A 24,321-nucleotide genomic window follows, 5' to 3' on the forward strand; every position below is an offset into this window, starting at 1 on the left:
CATCCAGCTCCTTGTGTGACGCTTGCCTCTAACCTCCGGTGTGCATTGCTGCCATCTTGTTGTCGGCGTGTTTCTGATTGTGCTTTTTGCATCATTCCAGATGTTCTGGCTTTCTTCCATTGTCCACCTCCACTCTCAGGCTGCATTCACCTTGTCCGAGATGGCCTACAATGTACAATGTTTTATTGCCAATGGGGCTTGTGGGGTTGTATGCTGGCTCGGGTTGCCTCCATTGTGCATGGCTGTTGTTTTCTGTTTGGATTGTCGCTTTTTTTAAGGCTTTTATTGTGCTCATCCCCACCTGCCATGTGTGTCGCGGGCCTGGCGGTGCTTATCCCTGCTTTCCTCATCGCGAATGGGCTCTTCGCATGTATTTTTGTGTTGTGGTTTGTGTTTTTATCTCCATCGAGGTGTTTGTATCGCGGACATTGCCCAAGGTTTCGGCATGCTACCACCTTGTTGTGCATTCGACGTTGACACTGGGTTATTTTCCCGCGATAGGCTGCGATGTGTACCGGTGCGTTAACATTTTTTGACGATGTGTAACAAACGTTCTTGTGAATATACCCCGCAGTTAGAAAACAGACAAGAACAATTTGTAGCATTTTCAAATTCATACATTCGAGAGAAACAAACCATTTGACTCATAACCAAGCAAACGATTACCATCTAGGAGCAGAAACAGTCTGCCTTTAGACATATTGCATTTGAAGACTTACCTTGTTTGTTTATGTAAAATTAATAATGCAATATTACGTTTTCTAGTACAAGTTAAAGAAACAAACATTACTTAGCTTACGAGTCAGTAGCAGTTCAGCCAGATCACAGTGAAAAATAGAAAAATATGTACCACACGTGCACCACATAGAAATCGAAATGAGATAATAGCTCCAATCCTATTCACACCCGGACCAAATGAGTCACACAAATCAATGAATATCTTCTTAGCGGATTTGATTGGCCTATTCAGCGTACATTTAATCACACGGGTCACAGGAGTTTATGAAAACACATTTGTATGTGCATAACAGAGAAAATCAAAGGTACGAGTGGGAAGCAGAATTCATTTATTTTGCATTTTGATTTAAAAGCCTGATTATACAACTCTACCTTCATGTCTCTTATGCAAAAATAAATCATTATTTTGTTCTGGAAAATGTCCAGATGGTGTTTATTTGCTTGATGTGCTGTCAGTCTGTATAATTAAAATAGAAAGTAAACAATATGGGAACATAGGATGTGTGTTTTCTGCCTGATAGTTTCATTTTATGAAAACATCTAACATTATTTAAAAGAACAAGTTCAGTAAAGTTCATAGAAGCGAGCCATACATACATGTCGAACATCTCACTTTGCCCATAGTAGTTACATATTGTAAGAGATTTGCTCTCCTCTCTCAGTTATTTGTTAATAGGCACTGGAGTGGGAATGGTCATTTTTACCCTGCTATCCAACGCTTTCCCTAACGTTGCACTCACTGGAGTGGGAATAGTAATTTTTACCCTCCCGCTATCCAACGCTTTCCCTACTATTGCACTCTCTGTAGTAGGAATAGTATTTTTTACCCCGACGCTATCCAACACTTTCCCTACTGTTGCACTAACTGGAGTGGGAATAGTAATTTTAACCCCTACGCTATCCAGCACTTTCCCTACTGTTGCGCTCACTGGATTTGGAATAGTAATTTTTACCGTCTCGCCATTCAACGCTTTCCCTACTGTTGCACTCACTGGAGTGGGAATAGTAATTTTTAACATCCCCCTATCCAACGCTTTCCATACTGATGCACTATACTGATGCACTCACTGGAGTGGGAATAGTAATTTTTAACCCTCCCACTATCCAACACTTTCCCTACTGATGCACTCACAGGAGTGGGAATCGTAATTTTAACCCATACACTATCCAACGCTTTCCCTACTGTTACACTCACTGGAGTGGAAATAGTAATTTTTTCCCTACGCTATCCAACGCTTTCCCTACTGTTGCACTCTCTGTAGTGGGAATAGTAATTTTTACCCCTACGCTATCCAACACTTTCCCTACTTTTGCACTCACTGGAGTGGGAATAGTAATTTTTACTCTCTCGCCATTCAACACTTTCCCTACTGTTGCACTCACTGGAGTGGGAATAGTAATTTTTAACCTCCCGCTATCCAACGCTTTCCCTACTGATGCACTCACTGGAGTGGGAATAGTAATTTTTACCCTTCCGCTATCCAACACTTTCCCTACTGATGCCCTCACTGGAGTGGGAATCGTAATTTTAACCCATACACTATCAAACGCTTTCCCTACTGTTGCACTCATTGGAGTGGGAATAGTAATTTATTCCCCTACGCTATCCAATGCTTTCCCTACTGTTGCACTCACTGGAGTGGGAATAGTAATTGTTAACCCTATGCTATCTAACGCGTTCCCTACTGTTGCACTCACTGGAGTTGGAATAGTAATTTTTACCCTCCTGCTATCCAACGCTTTCCCTATTGTTGCACTCGCTGGAGTGGGAAAATAAATTTTTACCTTCCCACTATCCAACACTTTCCCTAGTGTTGCACTCACTGGAGTGGGAATAGGAATGTTCACCCTCCCCTATCCAACGCTTTCCCTACTGTTGCAATCACTGGAGTGGGAATAGTACATTTTACCCTCCCGCTCCTACGCTAAAATTATTTAATATTTTTTTATATTATTAAGTTAATATATATATGTATTAAAAAATAAAAATGCATGGTATTTATTATTACATTAATTATTTATTAATTTTTATGTTATTTAAGTATTTTTAAGTATGTTTTACTAAATTATATTAATTATGTTATTATTTTACATGACTTTTTAGGCATTTAAAAAATTCAATATTTTTACAAACTATATTATTTACAACAATATTTTAGATTCAATATTATTGTACTTACCTGTTTGGAGATAGGAATTCGATATTCTGGCATTCTGTATTTTGTCATCGATATTTTGCTCCTCAATATTCTGTCAGTGATCTGATCGAGAGATTGTCTGTTGTTCTCAAATTGAACTCTAGAAATGTCCGTCTGCTATTAGTTATGGGAGGAATTTGCTCATAAGAAAGGTCTTAGCTTCCTCTTTGAATAGTGAAGTGGACGGGATTCTCTAATGTTTGGGTGGAGCAAATTTCAAATTCTTGGTGCAGCTCCAGAGAACGCTCTATCATACGTTCTCTTCTTACAGAAGAATGCAGGTTTCAGTAAAAGATCTCTGGTGCTCCGAGAAAATCTACTCCCTCCAGATATCATAATTGTTTGGGGCAACGTAAAGTGGTATTTTGTAGTGTAATGCTTTCTGTATAATACATGCCATCTTTAGTTGGATTCTTGCTTCGTATGGTTGCCAGTTAGGCGCTTTGAAATGTGGAGTGATGTGGTCAGGTTTCTTGATCTTGTTATGAGTCTTTAGGCTGCATTGAGGCACGCTTTTAGTAGGCCTGCTAAAGTTGGGCATCCTACTCAATCCTCAAGATGACCAATGCCTGGACTGCTGTTTTAACGTATGAGGTTTTGATGAACAGTTTCAGTTTTCTAAGACAACTCAGATGGAAGTCGACCTTTTTTGCCATTGTGGTGATGTGGGTTTACATGTTTAGTTTCATATCCAGCATAGTTCCTAGAGACTTGGTTGAGTTCACTAGAATCGGGGTACAGTTTAGTGCAGTGATCATATTGGTCTATTCCTTTATCATTGTGGAGCTTTTGGGGGGAAATCAGAAGGAATTCTGTTTCCTGCGAGTAAAGCTTAAGATGATTGTTGGGTAGCCATTGAATGGTCCTCTTTTAGGCCTGGGTCATCGTGTTGATCTCTTCCAGTGAAATAATCTTCATGAACAGCTGTGTGCCATCAGTGCTTAATTTGTAAAATATTAAGAGCAGGTGCTAAAATTTTTCTAGGAGGCCACACCCACTTCCACCGGCTCCTCCCACTTCCTCCACTGGCTCCACCTCCTTACTCTATTGGCTCCACCCGCATCCTCAACTGGCACTGAAAGCCAGATGTAATACCCAATCTGAATTCCAGCAAAACACGTTGTTAATACAATCGAGGCAAACCCACGAAAGAGACTGGATGTCATAGCTTTTGGAACCAAAGATAATGAACTTTACCTGACCATGAAAGGCCTGACTCCAAAGTAATGCTGGAATTACTATCTACCTCTGTTGTTTTTTGTGTCTCCCCATGCTTGATTTTCAAATAACACCCTAAACTGCCCCCAATCAGGCTAATAGTAGAATAGAGTATCACACTTTACACACTTCTAATTATTTTGCTCTGAGAATTTAGGGAATTTGCATTCCACTGATATATATGTACATCTTGTTACCAAAGAATATATGATATTATAGAGCTGAGAGGAACAAGCCCACTATGAAGGCATCTATCACATGAAGAACATATTGGACTACGCTAGATACACCGTATGCACCTCTCTGGCATATGCCTTGCCTGTTACTAATTTATATACATCATTCAGTGCTGTAATATGCCCAATATGGACATATAAAACCTCTGATTATATGCATATATCGAAAAATGTGTGTATATTATAGACTCATGTAAAATGTAATGTCACAGGTATGCCTATAGTATGCAATTCAGACCCTTTGTATATGCACAGTATGTAATGCTGTAGTAAAGTAAATGAAAATTACACTTTTCAGATATGCAGATAACTTAAGCTTTGCAGTGCATATAATGGAGTTCTGCAAACCTCAAATACCCAAGTCAGAAATGTCCACCTGTGCAGGCTTCTGTTTGGTTGGCCTATTATATATTGCAAGTTGTGAAAGCCTCTGCATATTTACATCATATGGGTAGCTGATATTTGCCCACCTCTGCAAGCCTCTGGCATATTCATATTATATGGCCAGCTGTTTTTAGCCCAGGGCTTCAAACCTTTGGCAACCACATATTTTGTGGACAATGAGTGCCCCGTAGTGCATAATTCAGGCATTAGGCATATGCATGTTATGTGATCAAGGAACACTCGCCCACAATTTAAATGTGTTCACATCTAATATTCAGGGATGATGACTTGTGTTTTCAATATTTAACACTGCAGCAGCGCACTAATATTGCTGCAGATAATCTCAATGTTACCCTCCCATTTTTCATTTGAGAGGTGCTGTTTTCATGGAAGTTACATGGACAATAAATACAACATGTCTCTGCAAAATGTCCATTATAGACTCGCACATATCACCCATATTAAAAAGTGAAACAGTATTTAAAAGAACTTGTTTAAGAATTAGTCAAGGTAATCAGGGCAAGACTCTCTGCAGAACTGAGCTGGCTTTATAAGGTGGCCCCCTGAAAGAACAAGAGAGAGCGAAGACAGAGTCTGAAAGAGAGAGACGGACACAAAGAAATGAAAGTAATCGCGGTAATGAAGACAGAGCGAGTGCTATGAAGGATGGAATCAAAAGAAATAGATAGAGACATATGGGAGAAAGAGGATCTAAAAAGAGGGAAATAGAGTACATCTGTTGAAAAAATGGAACTTGGGGAAAGATGAGCTGGCAAAAAAAGACATAAAGACAAGAGTGGATGGACAGGGAAAGTAAAGAAGGGGCGGATACACAAGAATGGAGGCGGAAAGTTATTTATTGTTTTTCCAATAACATTTTTGTAAAGAATATTGATGCCCTCTCTGACCCGGTGGAATGCTGGTTAAAAAAACACAATGATGCTCATGACATGGTGCGCTCTGGTTTTGTATGGAGCAAAGGTTGATGGCCAGATGAAGTGATGGTTTGCTTTATTCGCAGGAATAAATCACTCCCACATCACCCATGGAAACCAAAGTACTTTACTGGTGTTGCTAAAAAAATCCATCTAAAGGGATGGTGTTGTGTATTTACTTGATGCCTTTTCATCATTAGGGAAACGCTTATCCAGTCATGTGCTTTTGTTTTAGTAAACTGTGGAATCTAGTTTTAGTACAATGGGTATAATTAAAGTAACGCAAGATTACAGATCCCAGAATGCAATAGGATGTTAAAGAAAATCCAAGTTGAGAGTCTTGTCTCACAAGTTACAAGAAGTCATCCAAATACCCTATACATGTACCATATATTGAACTGTATAAACACATTAGCCATGCCTCTGAGCACATAAGCGGTGGGCAGCCATCGTGAAAAACGCAGGCTCATTCGATCAAATATTCGTGATCAACCCAGCTGCCCACCTTTCCAAAATACAGAACTGGTGAATAAGCCACGAGAATAGTTTGGGGAACACTTTTAACATGGTTACCATTGCTGGGGAAACCACTTTCTTGGTAACTAACTATACTACATCTGACACTGTAAAGCTTGAGTTTTTCCTTCTTAGACCTATGTCCTGATCACAAAGTGGATGTTATTGTGCGAAGAATGTATTAAATGTGCCGTGTAATGAGCTGCGATTTCATTAGACTGATTCCAAGACACATTTTTTAAATACTCTATTGCACTCACGTCTACCAAATGTGTGTATTGTAGTATTGTTTAATACAATGTAAAATAATTATTTTATGGACATAGTTTAAACTTTAACTGCAATTATGATGTGGTTTATCCTATAGTATTTCTTTGGTCACAAATACTGCAATCTCCAGCATCCATGTTTCAAGCAACCTCATCCTCCTCATTCCCTATTACCATTGGTTTCACTTTTTCTTTATTTGCCCTAGCTATCGGCTCGGCGTGCTTTTTCCAAATATCTGCAGACTCCCATGTAAGGTGGGCGGCTGCTGCTGTGTATGGCCTGGTGAACTAGAGAGCAGACTTTAAATTGTATCTTATTCCAACAACTGACAATTAAGTAATGCCCATGTTGAATTATATTACATAAGAGTTGAACTGGTCTTGTTGATCGAACAAGTAGTAAAATACAGTCTGGATTTCGCGCCCAGAAGTATGGACATAAGCGTGGCTGAAATTGATTACATGTGAATGTTCTGCATACATATTCGTTTTACACAGCCTGAAAACTTGATTGGATTGTACTCAGTGTTTTACATTCAATTATAGAAGTGCAGGTACTCACAAAATAGAGAACCTTGTTGCTTTTGAGATGTGCCGGTACTCTCTCATTAAATGTGTTTTCAGCAGTGTTGAGAAGTGCAGGTACTCAACCTTTCAAGTTAAAGTGCAGATACTCTACCTTTCAAGTTAAAGAAGTGCAGGTACTCAGTATTGGACAGCACCTGTCCATTTATATCACTGATTGTACTGTTCGGGGGCGGAGGTAGATGGTGTACCATTTAGCCAGACTTAAGTAAGATGCAAAACATCCCATCAAAGAACCTCCACAAACAAACCAACAGTGGCATCAACTACTTCATGTGCATGCCTTTAAGCGCTTGTAAAGAAGAAACCAATAAATGGCATAGCAATAGGCTTTTACACATTTAAGCAAGGTTATGTCATGCTACAGTATTGCAAGGTGCATTCTGATGCCCAAAAAAGAATGCCCAATTGAGGGACTGGTTATGTTTAGTATTAATGTATCACACTACGTGTTCATTCCTCAAAAACGAACCCGCAACATATTAGTGTCACATATAATTCACAGACATCTTCATGAAAAAGGGGGTTAGGTGAGGCTGTTTTTAATGATCTCCCAACTGCAAACTACAGTAATTAAGAACATAACACGGTACGCATCAAGCAATGAAAGAGGGGGTACGCAGCTGGAAGGATGGTTGCTGTAGAAACACCACGCAAACACCTTATTTTCACTCGTATAGCCGGGCAAACAACGTTGAAGGGCAGGTTATTTGCAGTGGAATTTGCAAATTAAGTTACGGTACTTTTACATAAAAACAAGCACAAGAAACAAAAGGTTACACTTTTCTAGGCTCCTACCTCAAACATTAAACGAGACATACTTGTGCACGTTAGGAGAATTAAATCAATACTTACCGCCTTTTGGGTTTAACACTTTTAATCATAGGCCTGTTTCTGTGTGACACACTGCTTCTTGAGTTGACTGTGCTGCAGCTGCGCAGTGCGCTCGGGCTGGCAGAAAGTGGAGACAGTAATCACATGTGTAAACACTTGACAGTTCTCCATGGAGGGAGGGGGTCGGGCTAATAATCCATTTCAAGCACTCATTGCTAGCGTACTAGCGCTATGATTGCCGTTAATTAGACTGAGGCAAGGACCTTGCCCAGGCAGTTTCTGGAGGTGTGTGTGCCCTCTGTGTGCCTCCGTTAAGGTGGGTGTTAACGGCATTCAAATTTATATATTTTACGCACAAATCGCGGCAACACTGAAAGCCAGGTAAGGATTTACCATGCGCTGCAATCAGCTCTTCACCGGGAAGACTGTGTGCACTAGTGAGCAGAAAATGTGTGTAGACCCAGCCCTCAAATAAAAGTGCCAGTGCTAAGCACCGGAAAGCACCAGCACAAATTAAGCACTGTGTGTCATCTGCATACATGTGGAAGGAGATGTTTGCCTGCTGTAATATTTAGCTTAGTGGTTCGACATACAGATTGAATAGGGATGGGGATAGAGTTGATCTTTGTGGTATTCCAGTTTGAATCAGGGATGGTAACGTTTTTGGTTCACTAGTAATCTTTGCAAATTGTTCTCTAAGAAAGATTTGAACCATTTTAGGACTGTTCCTGATAATCCCATTATTTTCTTAAATCGGTCTAGTATTTTACATAGTTTACAGTGTTGAATGTGGACGATGGGTCAAGAAGAACTAGAAGACAAGTTTTTGCGGTGTAGAGCAAGTAAAGCATCATTTTCTATGTGCAGAACTGCTGTCTCAGTACTGTGATCTGGTCTGAACCCCAATTGCCAGTCATCTAGAAGCTTGAATTCAGTAATGTGTTGACTCAGTTGTTATTGAGCACATTTTTCCAGTACTTTGGCTAGCATGGAAATGTTTGTTATCAGTCGAAAGCTGTTTGGGTCCGAGGGGTTTTCAGTAGGTTTTTTTAAGATGTAGGTAACTTGGACAGTTTTTTGGCAGTCTGGTAAGGAACCGAAGATAGCGCAGCATAAATAATCCTAGACCAAATGGAGATGAACATATGATTGATTGTAGACCAACATTTTGAGGGGAGAGAATTATTGTAATGGTTGTTCAGTTTTATGGTAAGCATGGTTTTGACAATATCTTTTTGATCATATAGCTTGAAGGTCGACCAATGTGCATTATGTTTGGGTGTTGATTGGGGGGGCTGGAATGGATTCTCAGCTACAGTACTCTTTAGGTTCCAATTGAAGCCCATGTTAGATGTGAAGGACATCTAACATGGGCTTCAATTGGTATTCCATAGAGCATATTATCAAGCCCATTATCGCAGTTTTAGCGAAAATGTTATCGCCTGTCTTGGTAATATGCCCCATAGTGTGGTGAGTTCCTTTTTCATTTCAAACTGGCATTACTCACACTCATTATGTATTTCCTGTATAATTCTGGCTTGTATTTTTCTTATAGGTCAGGTAGGATTTGATCTAGAAGTGGGGAATGCCTTCTATTTTTTGTTAATCAGAAGTAGAACCTCACTGGTGTTAAGGCGTTACTTACAAGCATCAATAAGAAGTTCATCAGTCCTTGGCTCCACAGCAGCTGGATCCACTGCCTTATAATAGAATGGAGAAAAATACAAAAATCAACAATCTTCTGGTGAATGTTTTTCAGGCTTTGCATATTTAATATTACTGTCATATGCAAGTAGATGTTGGAAAAAGCCTTGCATCTTTATTTTTAACTGTATTAAGAAGGGTTAATAACCCAGAATGTCCCTCCTCCTCTTTTTCATGCAGTATTGATATATATAATCTCCAAGATGCATTTATAGCCACACTAATTTTGATCTTAATGGTTTCTAGAAGTGAGGTCTTCACTGATCTTAAATTCCTGTAGAACCACTGGTCCACCTTCACTCTGATTACTTCCAAAGAAAGGTTTTGTGGGATACATGGAATTGAATTCTGAGCCTCTGTCGTGTAGTTCCTATAATAATTATACGGATCTGCGCGTTTGGACAGCATACACTGTAGGATTGGTGGTAGACTGACTCTGAACACCCCCCTGGGTAAGTTGGCCTTGTGTACCAACTAGCTCACAGTCCCACTAGAATCTCCTCTTACCAAGGAGAGAATAGGTCTTGGCAACCATCGAACATGACAACCCTGATCCCTCAGGACTGTGGAAACAATTTACTACTTTTCACTCAGTTCATCATGCTTACTTATCCACTTTTTGTGCAGCAGAGCTTTCTCAAAGATAAGTTCCATATATAAGCATACAAAAGACAGTTACTAAGCCTATCCAGAAAAGAAAGAAAAGTTTCCCAGTAGTTGCCCAGAGTTCCACCAAAGGTGATACCAGGTAAGTCTTTTTAAAAAAGTTTAGAAAATCTTTAATTTGCTTCTGCCAATTTGTTGGGGGTGGCACTGTTTCAGGATCACTTGGATCCAATGAAAACGTATCAAAGTCAATGAAATAGTCAGATGCAGTTCGATCAATTTTGGGTATTTATGCAGGTTTTGTGGAAACTGTAGCTTGCTTTTGTTGGGGCATGTTGATTTAGATATCCGTGTTTGGTCGAAAAGAAATTTACATTTCATTTGAGTTCTGATTTTGAACTTCAGTTTTGTACATAGTCTCTATAAAATGACTTCTCCTGTTTTCTATGGAATTGTAACAATGCTAACTGTGCTGAGTTTATGCATTTGCTGCTGGTAGTGGCTCCTATACTGTATTGTAGAGCATCATAGATAAAATAAACATTTTGAACTATTTCAGTGACTCTGCCTATTTTCACATGTTAGTGAGAGCAAGAGATGTCTTGCTCCCGCTATTCCTGAGAGAGTCGGGAGTGTTGTATTCTGGGTTGTCTAATCATTTGTAGCTTCGTGATATTTGGAGGAGAATGAATGAGACACTATATGGTAGGTTGATATACCCCTATAAACTGAGGTCCTGTATTCGTGCGCATAGTTTCATGTATGTCCAGAATCCCTGCAACAGTACGGCTGAGACAAAACTATGATTCATGTGTCAAGCCGATCAAACTGATCGTTCAAAGAGAACTGGGGATCAAAAACCTACTGAGCTGCTGTTTAGCCTGAAGAAGTGTCACCTCATATAGAGCTTTGGATTTATTTGAGACTAACCAGGCACAGTTCATGGGCCAATTATGTCTCAACAGGTGATCTAGTAGGTTCAGGTGCAAAGTGGCTCTTGGACAGAGGATGGAATCCAATGGGAGGTAGCCAAATGTCTCCTATATCCCTGAGACCTGGATCTCCATATTGGTCAGAAAATGTAAAGATTCAGTGTTAGTGCTCCTCCACAGAATGTAGGCATCCATTTAAAAGTGCACATACCACTGAAATTGGGGAACCTATGTTTAGGGTTAGCAATACCTGAAACTGTTATTGCTCAGGAGTTGCAAATCATTGTTGAATTGTTCCAATACTATAAGTTCAGCTACCCTCTTTTACAATGCAGTCTACCAGATCTAGATTAACAGAGCTGGTAGACTGAAAAACCAAAATGTTCATCTGAAGCTAAAATAAGTAAGGTACATGTGCTCAGAAAATTAGGATAGATTTTAGTGATCTATTAGAGGCCTGACCACATTACACTCTGAGAAATCAAACTGATTTTAAAAGTATTGAAATAAGAAAAAGTTTCTATCTATCTATCAAACTATCAATCTATTGTTGGAAATGGCCTTCTTTGCAGAGCTATACCCAAATTTTTTGCTTTTTCCTCTTAATTTTCCTGACCTGTGTTTTTTGGCTCTAGGACTCTGGGCACTTTACAACTGATGATCAGTGCTGAAGTGCATGTGCTCTCTGTATAAATTATTGTTGTAATTGGTCATCAATGATTGACATATTGAATGTACTGGTTAGTTCCTAGTAAAGTGCACTGAGTGTGCCAGGGCCTGTAAATCAAATGCTACTAGTGGGCCTGCAGCACTGATTGTGCTATCCACACAATTAGCCTGTAATGTATCTCAAACCTGCCACTGCAGTGTCTGTTCCCAGTTTTAACCTGCCATGTTGACCTGGCAAGTGCACCCACTTGCCAGGTCCTAACCTGCCCTTTTTTTTACATGTAAGACATCTATCAGGTAGGCCCAAGCTACCCCCATGGGCAGGGTGCAGTGTTTGTGAGAGGTAGGACATGTACAGGTGTGTGTGACATGTCTTGATAGTGAAATACTGTGTATTTCGTTTTTCACTATTGAAAGTTTATTTGTCCCATATCCTGACATGGGAGTTATTGTGTAACATCGTACAAGTAGAACGTTCCATTGGGACAAGATGGAGAAATTGAGTTTAGGCTCTCTGAGCTCAGAATTTGGTAACACATCTTTTTAGGGAGATGGTTTTTAAATTGTGTGTTTGAAAATGCCACTTAAGTAGGCACTTTCTTATTTAACCAGTCTGTGGGCCTCTGCTGTTATGTGTATTGACTGTCTGGTTTTGGAGTGACAGGGGTTGGGGATGTGCATTCACTGTAGGCAGTCACTGGGAGGGTTGAGGTGTGTCGTGCCTTACCTGTGTGACTCACTGCTGAGCTAAATAGACCTTGGCTGCATTTAGAGTGGTGGGAGGAGTTTCACCTACACCTGAACAGGCAGTGTTGCCTCTGCACAATGCGGTCTCCACATCCTGTAGTGATTCTGCACTGGAGAAAACAGAACTGATTTGGACTGGGTTCAGAGACCCTTGCCACAAAGGGAACAAAGACAACATGGGATATAAGTCGTGGACCTTAAACCCCGGATAATTAGAACACTTCTTTACTCAAGAGAAACCTTTTGCCAAGGAAAAGAGTTAGAGAGCTCTATGCAGGAGTACTACCTCTTTGTTGTGTGCTTTGCTGGGTTGGGCTACAGTTGCTGCTTCTGCCACGGAGGAGGACAATGACTGAAACTGTGCTGTGTACCTGCTTGAAGAAGAATATCCAATGGCTTGTGTGTGCTGGCCTCCTTTTCTGAAGTCTCAGGGACACAAAGCCTTCACCACCAGCTCCCCTGTACTCCACAGCTTGAATTTCTGACCTGCCAGAAGTTGCATATTCCAGTTTTGGGCCTCTGGAGGTTGCTCCTGCTGTTGGGAGCTGGAAGAAATTTAAGGAAATCAAGAAAAACAACTCCGCCAGTGACGCTGCGACCTACACCGAGTTCAAGGGCACCGCTTGTGAAGTGCATAATGCACTGCCCCTTCTGCACTGCAGCTCCGACGGCCTTCGATGCCTCGCTACATCTGGCCACACCTGCCAATTTTAGGCCTTACAGATGCTAGCGTTCACATTGACGCTACCAGCATCCTGTTATTGCTGAGCCCATAAACGACGAGGGTGACTTCACAAACTTTTCGACTTCGCATCATCTCACCAGAGCCGATGCCTCACCACCGATTCTGCCGACTTCCTCTGTCCTGGACTCGACAGGTCGCATCCTCACAGACACGATGCCTTGCATCTTCCGTGGCAACTAGGGAAGCAGCCTTGACCTCGGCACCAACGCCTCACCTCCGCAATGCTGTGAATCATCCACAGACTTTATTTTCTAAGGTACGGTTGTTTGAGGGTCTGTGTGACTCTGTGCTTGACGCAGCACACCTCGTGGTTGGCACCGTAATTTGGATTTATGCCTGTCACAACATCGTAATAGTGGTACAAAAGGGGGTGGTGATGGACGGAGCATCTGAATCAATCAAACACTCACACCCAGTCAAAAGATCTGGGTTTAATCCATCACCGTTCTTTAGCCCACTCTGCCACCCCAGTTCAGACATGGCTATATGCAAATCAGTCGGACCCGGTGCCTCATGGGAACAGTCCAGCCCGAACTGCCAAGCCATGTCTTCCCTGGACCAAAAACAAGCTTCCGAGGACCGGTTTCTGGCATTCCAGCCGTCTTCAGCCCGGCTTGCTTGAATCCAGTGGCAAAGTGAGCAAGGGACTCACGTCTGAGCATACCCTGCCACACTTATGGCGGCCAAAAGTGGTACAAAAGGGGGTGGTGATGGACGGAGCATCTGAATCAATCAAACACTCACACCCAGTCAAAAGATCTGGGTTTAATCCATCACCGTTCTTTAGCCCACTCTGCCACCCCAGTTCAGACATGGCTATATGCAAATCAGTCTGACCCTTTGCCTCATGGGAACAGTCCAGCCCGAACTGCCAAGCCATGTCTTCCCTGGACCGGAAACAAGCTTCCGAGGACCGGTTTCTGGCATTCCAGCTGTCTTCAGCCCGGCTTGCTTGAATCCAGTGGCAAAGTGAGCAAGGGACTCACGTCTGAGCATACCCTGCCACACTTATGGCGGCCAAAAGTGGTACAAAAGGGGGTGGTGATGGACGGAGCATCTGAATCAATCAAACACTCACACCCAGTCAAAAGATCTGGGTTTAATCAATCACCATTCTTTAGCCCATCTGCCACCCCAGTTCAGACATGGCTATATGCAAATCAGTCTGACCCTGTGCCTCATGGGAACAGTCCAGCCCGAACTGCCAAGCCATGTGTTCCCTGGACCGGAAACAAGCTTCCGAGGACCGGTTTCTGGTATTCCAGCCGTCTTCAGCCCGGCTTGCTTGAATCCAGTGGCAAAGTGAGCAAGGGACTCACGTCTGAGCATACCCTGCCACACTTATGGCGGCCAAAAGTGGTACAAAAGGGGGTGGTGATGGACAGAGCATCTGAATCAATCAAACACTCACACCCAGTCAACATCGTAATAGCCCCAGGTGGAGCTATTTGTTTCTACAAGTGCTATTTCTGCAAGTAACAGTTTTTAAGTGCTATTTTGCTCTATGTATGTTAGATGTTTGTCATTATTGGTCTTGTTTGGTTAAGCTAAAGATACTTTATTTTTCAAAACTGGTGTGATATCCATTTGTGGTGTTTTCACTGTGTTACTGTGTGTTTTGAGTACAAAGACTTTACACGTTGCCTTTGGGATAAGCCTGTCTGCTCAAGCCAAACTACTAAGGGGGTGAGCAAGGGTTATCTAAAGTGTGTATCCTCCTTACCCTGACTAGAAGCAAGGGTCATTACTTGGAAAAAGGTGCATATCTCTGACAATTAGAGATCCCCCATTGCTAACATCTATCTATCTATCTATCTATCTATCTATCTATCTATCTATCTATCTATCTATCTATCTATCTATCTATCTATCTATCTATCTATCTATCTATCTATCTATCTATCTATCTATCTATCTATCTATCTATCTATCTATCTACCTATCTATCTATCCATCCATCCATCCATCTATCTCTTGTAGAGGAATGCAACCCTGGGAAGACTTCATAATGTTGATGAGGAGATGAAGCCAGACCCTGTTGAGGGCAGCAACAGTAAAAGAGAGAACAAGAACAAAACAGAATAAAGTAAGCAGAAAACATAGGGCAATAAAAATAATAAAAGAATATGTGAGTGTATAATGTTCCCCTATAATTCATTTGATTCAAATTATTCCTGCTTTCCATTGGAAGGGAATTAGGTGGGGTTCAAAAGGCCCGCACACAAGTCTTAATTTTAGCTACTCATTTAAACTTGACATCTTTTTCTTATTGTGAATTTTTACATTCCTTGCACTTACACAATAATATACTTAGAAATTATTCCGAATGCAGCACATTTCTTAGTATGCATTTTATCATGTCATTTGTACACTCTGTCCAAGGCTCAGGAACATTGACCGCGATGCCCTTGCATTTGGTTGTCTGGTTGGACACAGCTCTGAGTGTCAATCACATCAATGCTACACCTTTGACGCGATGCAATTGGAAAAGTGCTTTTATTTCATAAGCCACCTCTGGGCCAAATTCGACAGAGGAGCACTGTTCATGATCCTAGAATGCTGTGTAATCTGACTGAGATTCAGTCCTGATGAATCTCGCTGTCTTCCTGCAAAGGACGGTAGCCTGCTGTTAGAAATGGGGGTCTCTAGTTGACAAGGGTTTGCACCTTTGTCCAAGTAGGGACCCTTCTTCCTAGTCAGGGCAAGGGGGATACACTTCTAAAAATAATCCCTGCTCACCCACTTGGTGATTTGGCAGGAACAGGCAGGCTTATCTCAGAGGCAGCGTGTAAAGCATTTGTGAACACATACAGTAATACTTTGAAAACACTACAAATGGACACCACACCAGTGTAGAGAAATAAGTAATCTTTATCTAAACCATGCAAGACCAAACCGACAAACATCCACACTACAGTAATCAAAATATTACTTTTAAAAGTTAAAAATAGTTATGTTCAAAGCAAATTGCAGATGTGGCACCTTTCACACAAAGTATCTTGGATGCGTTGCACACACAAACAAAAACTGTCACAGGGAAGGTGATGCGTCGGCTCCTTACACCCAGGGAACGAGATGCATTGGTTCCTAACTTCAGGGGAGATGATGCATTGGTGCCTTGCTGCCATGCAGGGGTGGTGATGTGTCGGTTTGGTACTGAAGGGAAAATAATGTGTCACTTTCTTACTGTTTGGGGAGGTGATGCATCGGTTTCTTACTGCGACCCCTGTGTTTTGGCCGGCGTGGTACCCAGATGCGATGTGTGAGGATTGGGGATGCATTGGTTCTCATTGCGGTTGGGTTGGTTCTTGCAACTGAACAGCAGGGCATGCATCAGAATCTGTGCAGTGATCTTGGACTTCTGAGATCAGTGCACAGTATTCGGCGTGTGGTGATTTCTCGAGCCGCGGCAGGAGCTGCATTGATTTCTTCAGCGATGCGTCGGAAACAAGTGCGGACACGTCATACTTCTCGAAGTTCCGTTACTTTTCCATCTCCCAGTGGCAAACAGCCTCCAGAGGTCCAATACAGCAGCAGGCACCTCTTAGCAGGTCAGAAATCTCAGCAAGAAGCTAGTGGTGAAGTCTTTGTGTCCCTGTGACTTCAGAACGGGAGACAAGCTCTATTTCATGCCCTTGGGGATCTTCTTCAAGCAGGGGATACTGCACACAGCAACATCCTTGTCCTTTCCTTGGCAGAAACAGCCTCTGCCGGTCAACCTCACACAGCAGACAGTGAAGGGGCAGTACACCTCCTCAGTTTCTCCAGCTCTTCTCCTTGGCAAAGGTTCCTATTGATTCCTAGGGTCTGGGTCCCTCTTTTTATAATACAAACTCCTTTGTTCTCTATGGCAGAGAAGCTCTTTGCCCAGCGAAAACCAGTGCTGTCCTCTCTGGTGCAACTTCTTGGCAGAAGGTGGAGACAGCATTGTCCAAGTCAGACCAGGCCCATTCAGGTGTGAAATAAAATCTCCTCCCCCACTCTGAATGCAGCCCAGGTCTGTTCAGCCCAACCCTGACTCACCGTGGGAAGGTAGGACACACTTAACCTCCCCCAAGTGGCTGTCTGAACAGAATGCACATCCCCAGCCCCTGTCACTCCAAAGCCATACAGTAAATACACAACCTAGCAGAGGCACACTGGGTGGTTAGGCAGGAAAAAACCTACTTTCTAAAAGTGGCATTTTCAAACCCGGAATGTAAACATCAACTTCCCTAAAGATGCATCTCAACATTCTTTTTTCAGGCACATCAAACTATTATTTTCCTATGTTCCCATGGGCTGTTATGTTTATAAGATGTTACAAGTAAACTCCCCATTCCATCCTATGGGACAAATAGCCTTACAATAGTGAAAAATGAAATTGGCAGTATTTCACTATCAGGACTAACCCTGGGCGTAGTATGTGTAGTCGCGCTACATGTAGTTACGCAAAGTTGCACATGCGCTTCGCGAGCTAGGCAAGCACATGTAGTTGCTTGTCCCATTTGTTCACGATGCCTTTTTCTTGTTCGCAAATGTGTATTGCGTGTTCGGGAGTCTGTTTGCGTGTTCGGGGTATAGTATCCTGCGAACTTACCCATGCGTTCGCCTATGGGCGCGGCCATCTTGTTTTTCCCATTGTCCCGCCTGTTCGCGATGCCTTATATCCTGTTCCGGGTCACGGAGAGTGTGTTCGCGATGCGCATGTCATGTTCGGGAACGTGATTGACATGATCACAACGTTTTGTGCGTGCTTATGGAGAAATATCGCGCAAACGTATCCATCCGGTCACGACGGGTGCAGCCATCTTGTTTTTCACTCTATGCTGTGGTTCTGGGGCCTGCTTTTCTATCCTCCCTCAATCTTGGCCATCCTTAGCTTTTTACAATGTTTTTCTGATCTTTTTTTATTTATTATCTTTCCCTCTCTGTCCCGCAGTCTATATTTTGCATTTTATTTCTACTTTTACTGAGTTATTTCTCACTTTTCTACTTTTATATTACTTCTTTCTTGAAGCTCCTACTCCTTCCCCTAACTTTATTTTTCCCTTCAAAATTGTCTTTTGTGCCTCCCGCTGTTCCCAGAACCATGCCTAAGGGTAATGGCCGCTCCAAGGGCAAGGCGCCTGCGCCTAGGGGCAACCTGCCTTGCGGCAGACTGCGCCAACCAGGGGTGCAGTCCAGGAAGCTTTTCGGAGAGGTTATGTTATGTTATGTTATATTAATTTATTATGCGCACAGATACTCCAGCCAAGGAGCATCCCGGCGCAGAGACAAGGTAGTACATAACACAACAAGAAAATGATAATACGGAAAGAACAATTAAAACAGGAATGTTTTTATAGCCCTCCGGAAGGTCAAAAGGTCCTCCAACAGGCGAATTTCCACAGGGAGGGAGTTCCAAGCTGCTGCAGCTTTTACACTAAAAGAGCGGCCACCCATACGACTAAGTCTGAATCTGGGGACCACAGCAAGGGCCAGACCCTGGGAACGGAGGGTACGGGTGGGAACATAAAAGGAAAGACAGCTGGATAGAATTTCCTGGCCTATACCTCTCAAGATCTTGAAAGCAAGACACAGAACCTTAAAGAGGATACGCTTCCTTACAGGAAGCCAATGTAGGGAGCGCAGAACATTTGTCACCGAACAGAATCTGGGCAGGCCGACAATCGCCCTAGCCGCAGCATTCTGAACCCGCTGCAGGCGAGTTAACTCGGCCTGGTTGGCCCCGGCCAGAAGAGAGCTAGCATAATCCAGGCGAGAGATGATAGTTGCCTGGATCATCAGCTGCCTGGTCGGGGCATCGAAGAACTTGAGAACAGGTCCTTGACAGCAGGCCTGGCTCCGGGTACCCGACCCAGGAGTGTCACCACCGGTAGGTGAAGGTGCACCGGGCTGTGTTTCGCCAGTCCGGGATCGAGCGCACTTATCACCAGCTATCCCACTGGTGGTCCGATATCTTGGCCTGGGAGCAGGACCTGCGGGACCTGCTATGTGTTGAGGTTGAGGTTTTGGGGCTTGGTGAGTAGCTAATATACTAGTAGTATAAGTATTGTGTATAATTTTTTTCCGAATAGCAAGAATACGGCTGCCTGAATTGCAGGTAAATTAAGTTTTAAAATCTTCTGTGATTGTAGGACACATGTGCTCGGCACTGCTCTTACTTAATTGCAACTTTGCGCTCGCTTGGGTTGATTATGTAAGAGTTTACTTAGAGAACTTAAGTTAGGTAATGCTATTGCTACAGAGACACTAGTCCTTCCTTTGTCCTCCTGTCACTAAGAAGAGATAGTGGTGGATGGATTGGTAGGTTTAGTGAGTATTAGTTGGCAATTTTTGAGAGGTCTGGGTGACGCATCCTCTCTGTCACTGAGTGCTGCTTACCCCAGTCCTTAGTAGAACCTTTTGTACTTTGTTCAGTGAGTGGTAAGGCTTAGCAGTGTCACTAGCAGAACATCCGACGCAACCAACAAATTGGTGTATGCACAAATGTATGCATATATCCTACACCTCTGCATTTTATAGGGCTAAAATTTAAATGGAGACTTATTAAACAATTGGCCAGTCTGGAATATGTGGGCTATGTCAAGTGGTACATAGGCTTAGTTAATATTCTGGAATCTGAATGCAACACTGGATTAGTGTTCATAAATAATAAGTAGACGGTCCTCGAATCCCACAATAATAGTACTAGTCGATCTGATGAGATAGGTCAATTTTATTGCAATTGTTGTTCCCTAAAATGTTTTTTGAATGTTTTTTAAATATTTTATTTGTTTCACATTACACCAATTGTTAATGTTTGTCCCTTTCGTTGTTATATCTTACATGATCAGCACCCAGGGGCAAGAAGATGGGGACACAGGCGGCGAGACAAGATGAAGATGCCTCCCATGGCCAGGAGCGCTCCTCTACTGAGGGCTCTGCTGCTGGCCCCAGTAAGTCCTCCAGTGGTTATATTAATAATTATATTTCCCTACATTTTACTGCACCTTATTTTTTCAGACCTATTATTTCTGTTTCCTAATTCTATTTTTTTTCCAAATCTTCTTCGATCTCGACTGTTTCTAAATTCTTATTGTTATCCCTGCCTCCAACTGCCTCTGCTATGAGCCTATGACTCTCTGTACTACTACTATTAGTCTGTCTGTAGCTAAGCTTGCCCAGTTGGCCACTTTTTATTTAAAAGGTTTTAAATAAAACTCAGATTCACCAATAGCTCTAGCCACGGAGTCTAGTCCTTTGTGTTGTCCTCTTCTGGTCCTAATCTTTCTTGAGGCTTTTCGACAATTCCCACCAACAAAATACCCAACCAGATATTTGACTATTTTTGATAGGCTACATAACTAGGCACAAGAATATAGGATGTGGGTGATGGGAGTTTGGACCTTCCTCACACCTCAGTGAGAACACCCAATCTCCTGACCGACAAGCTATACTCTCTCATTTGGTCCCCGAAACCACCGTAGATACCCAATGATTAGACAACTCAGAGCATAATAACACCCTTTACCTCATTCACTCGTGTAAGTCAACCACACCAAATACCAGTCTTTGTAAAAGTTGAAGTTCAATAGGTTTATTTTAAAATAACAGGCTCTGTACGTTGTTCTACAATTCAAATCATTAATCATTATACTATAAGAGCCAGCTAAAAAAGCAAAATGCATCAGATTAAAACAATAAACATTGTTACAACAATTCCACCGTAGAGTCAAATGATCCCTGTGCGAATTCTGGGGTACCCCTCACCTTGAAACGTAGAAGTACTGTTTACATCATAAGCTCTGCAAAGCTCTTGTTCGTTAGTAGAAGGGAATGTTTTGTCTGTTATGATAAAAATGTTGCACGTTAGATAGTATAATGCAAGCATTTCTCAGCCATGCCAAAAAAGTAGCATGTTATGGTATTGGCCAAGCAATACAGACTGACCAGAAAGTGGCTTTGTTTCCGACCTCTTGTATGCAACGCTCAGACAGTAGCTGTATGAGCTCATGTGGGCTCAAAGGCGTCTTACACAACAAGCTGTGATGTAACATGCGCAAAAGACAATAAGCTAAAATTGTGCATGGGTCAGGCTAACTTTGCAAAGAGTAGAGTAGACTACAATGACCCTAGGGACCATAATAACACTACTAGTGTCTACTGTACTCTAGTACCCAAATTGGGCTTGTGATGTATGTTGTATATGACTCTATGTATTAACTTTTTTTCCAATCTTGCTAGTGAAAAAGAATGAATTAGGGGAGGTGTTTATGGCATCTAAAAATGTGTAATGTTTTTTTCTAGGCGTAGTACCAAACGCCACCAGTGCTGGGGCCAGCGGCAATGGGGCCATTATGGAGGGTGCAGGAGATGTGGCAGCCGAACCTGCAGGAGCTACTCCAGGGGGTGAGCAAGCAGCAGTGGCGGGCGGTGGTAAGATATGTTACTTACTTATTGACATTACACTAGCCGGAAGGGTGTACTGTACAATCACTGTACTGTTGAGACTTAGTAATTATGAAGTTGCAGTGAACATTAGACAACGGTTGAAGAAGACACCCTTTTACTAGCAGTGGCTTTAGCAGTAGTAGCATTAGCAGCGTGAGTTGAGTATCAATGGCCTCTTCTTCTATCTGACTCCAAATCAGCTGTGAAAATAAAATGGAGGAAACTAAAAGTCAGATCAGATCAGATGACCTTGATTGATGTGTTGAACAAAAAGGGAAAGAAGGGTGGGAGGAGGAAGTACGGGCGAGATGTATTATGACTGGCAGAGAAGGATACTTTGGAAGCATGCATAGGTGACTGATAGGAATCAGATGCATGGGTTATTGAAGGGTGGGTGGAACATCAAAGAAAAGATGCCTGCATGGGTGCCCACACCGTATGGGTGGATAGGATAGCAAGAATCATCAGCGGTGTTTGGGTCAAACTCAAAGCCAAGGCAAGCAAGGACGCATGGGTGGTTGTTGGTGAAACAAACTAAGGTTTGTTGAGAGATTAAGAAGAATGTTAGATGTTTACTTTGAATGGATGGATGCCTGGATGTATTCATCATAGATAGCATAGGTTGTCGCTGTATACAGACCAGAGTCTTTGAAGAGAATGTAAAAGAAACCGTGCCACAGTAGCCAAGCCGAGGGCAATATAAGTTGTATTTTCAGAATACTCCCTTGACTCACAGTGGTTTGCAAGCAAATCATATATATATATATGTATGTATGTAGTTATCAGCACCTTCCTCCAACTTAGAGGACCACTCCCTACCTATGTTAATTTTACTGTCAGCCAGTCTGCTATGGGTGGTGGCATATCTGTTGGTTACAAAATCAATCAAAATAAAGTACCTCATGTGACGTTGTCCCATATATAAGCAATGGTCTTTGGATCAGATAAATAATCTGCCTTTTAGTAGTAGTCCGGGCAGGGTGAAAGTGAAATTGAGCAATTGCCCCTGATGTAACTGAGAGACTATGTCCAGTGCCACCCATAATAGAAAATTACGAGCGTCCCCACCTGCAGACAGTAGTAAATAGAACTAATGTGAGTCTGCATCATGAGGCAGACTTGAATATGTTTGTCTTGGTCACAAGCTGACTGACCTGGCATGCTGGCTACAACGAGGTTATGAAATTTTGCTAAACTAAAGAGTAAAAGAAGACTGGTGTACTGAGCCATAGTGCTAGTATAATGCCTGAAACTCCCACAAATGTTAGAGGCTGAGGAAGTGGGAGGACAGATATATACCACAAATGTTATTATGCACTGTGCTTGCTAGTGCTACAGCTACTATGCCACTATGTGTTGAATTATTTTTGTGTTACTGTTTTGCTAAGAGTTTTGGTAGAATATAATTTTTTTCTTTCTTGATATAGGTCCTCAAAAGCCAACGAGGAAGGAGTTGGCTGTCATGGCCCGGCGCCGGACGCTGGAGGCCATCTGCTGGTGGCTCTGGCGGAGGAGGAGGAGGAGGCAGCAGCTGCAGCCTCCTCCAATGCCCCGGGCCCCGGCCAGGCCCCTCCAGTTGTTCCGCGCCGCGGTCAGGCAGCCAAACATCGCCACCCGCCTACAACATCCAGCACTACTGCTGTCCCCTGTGGATGTAACTGCAGGGCATATGCGCGCCGCATGCTCCTCCGGAATGCCCAACTGGAGGAGGAGGTTAGGGGAGCTGAAGAAAAAGTTTAAGGCCATGGAGATGGATATTAAAAGACTATCCCGCCACTAAAGACCCTGTCAAATTGCCCCTTTTTTTGTAGCTTCTTTTGATGGGTAAAAATCGGGTGTTGGTTTTTTTCTTCACAATTGGACATTGTCAGTCAGTCTGTCAGTCAAGTTCACTTTATTCGATTTGTTAAAAATCATAAAAGACTTTAAGACATTTATATACAAATTTACAGATTTACAGGTTACATAAATTTACAACGACCAGGCAAGAGCATTATATACATCACTAGGACACAAAGGCAATACAGAAAAATAATAAATGAAGTGCAGCTTAAAGAGCTAGGTAAGGTCCCCCAATGCCACCAAATTTGTTTTCGTTCCGTGAGCCGCCACCAAAAAACTGGCTACTCCAGATATGATGGTAGTACTGCCCAAGGACATTAAGTAAACTAGAGCTGGCCTGACTTGAACAAAGCCGGTCTCTCTTAAAATTGGGACCAGATATTTTTTCCTAGCATCCGAATATAAACTGCAAAACATGATAAAATGCATAGTGTCCTGGTGGGAAAAATCATCACATTTGCACGGAGGGCCCTCTTCTGGTTTACTCCAGGACGGGTAACTGCCTAGGGAATAATGGATTAAATTAAATCTAAATTTTATTAACAAATGTCAATGAAGGGCTTAGTTACAGTTTTGAGATAGGGCTCAAGGGAAGGGGAACTCAGCAGCAAATAATGTGATCTGACAGTAGGTTTATTCAATTCTTGCTCCTACCGAGTCAATCTGGCCCTATCCATAAAGATCGATTTGGTCCATTTGATATCCTCCCTCTTGATGCAGGAAGGGGAATTAAAAAGTTCCGGGCGTC

The sequence above is a fragment of the Lissotriton helveticus genome, chromosome 9 (assembly GCF_964261635.1).
Source record: "Lissotriton helveticus chromosome 9, aLisHel1.1, whole genome shotgun sequence".
Taxonomy (NCBI): domain Eukaryota; kingdom Metazoa; phylum Chordata; class Amphibia; order Caudata; family Salamandridae; genus Lissotriton; species Lissotriton helveticus.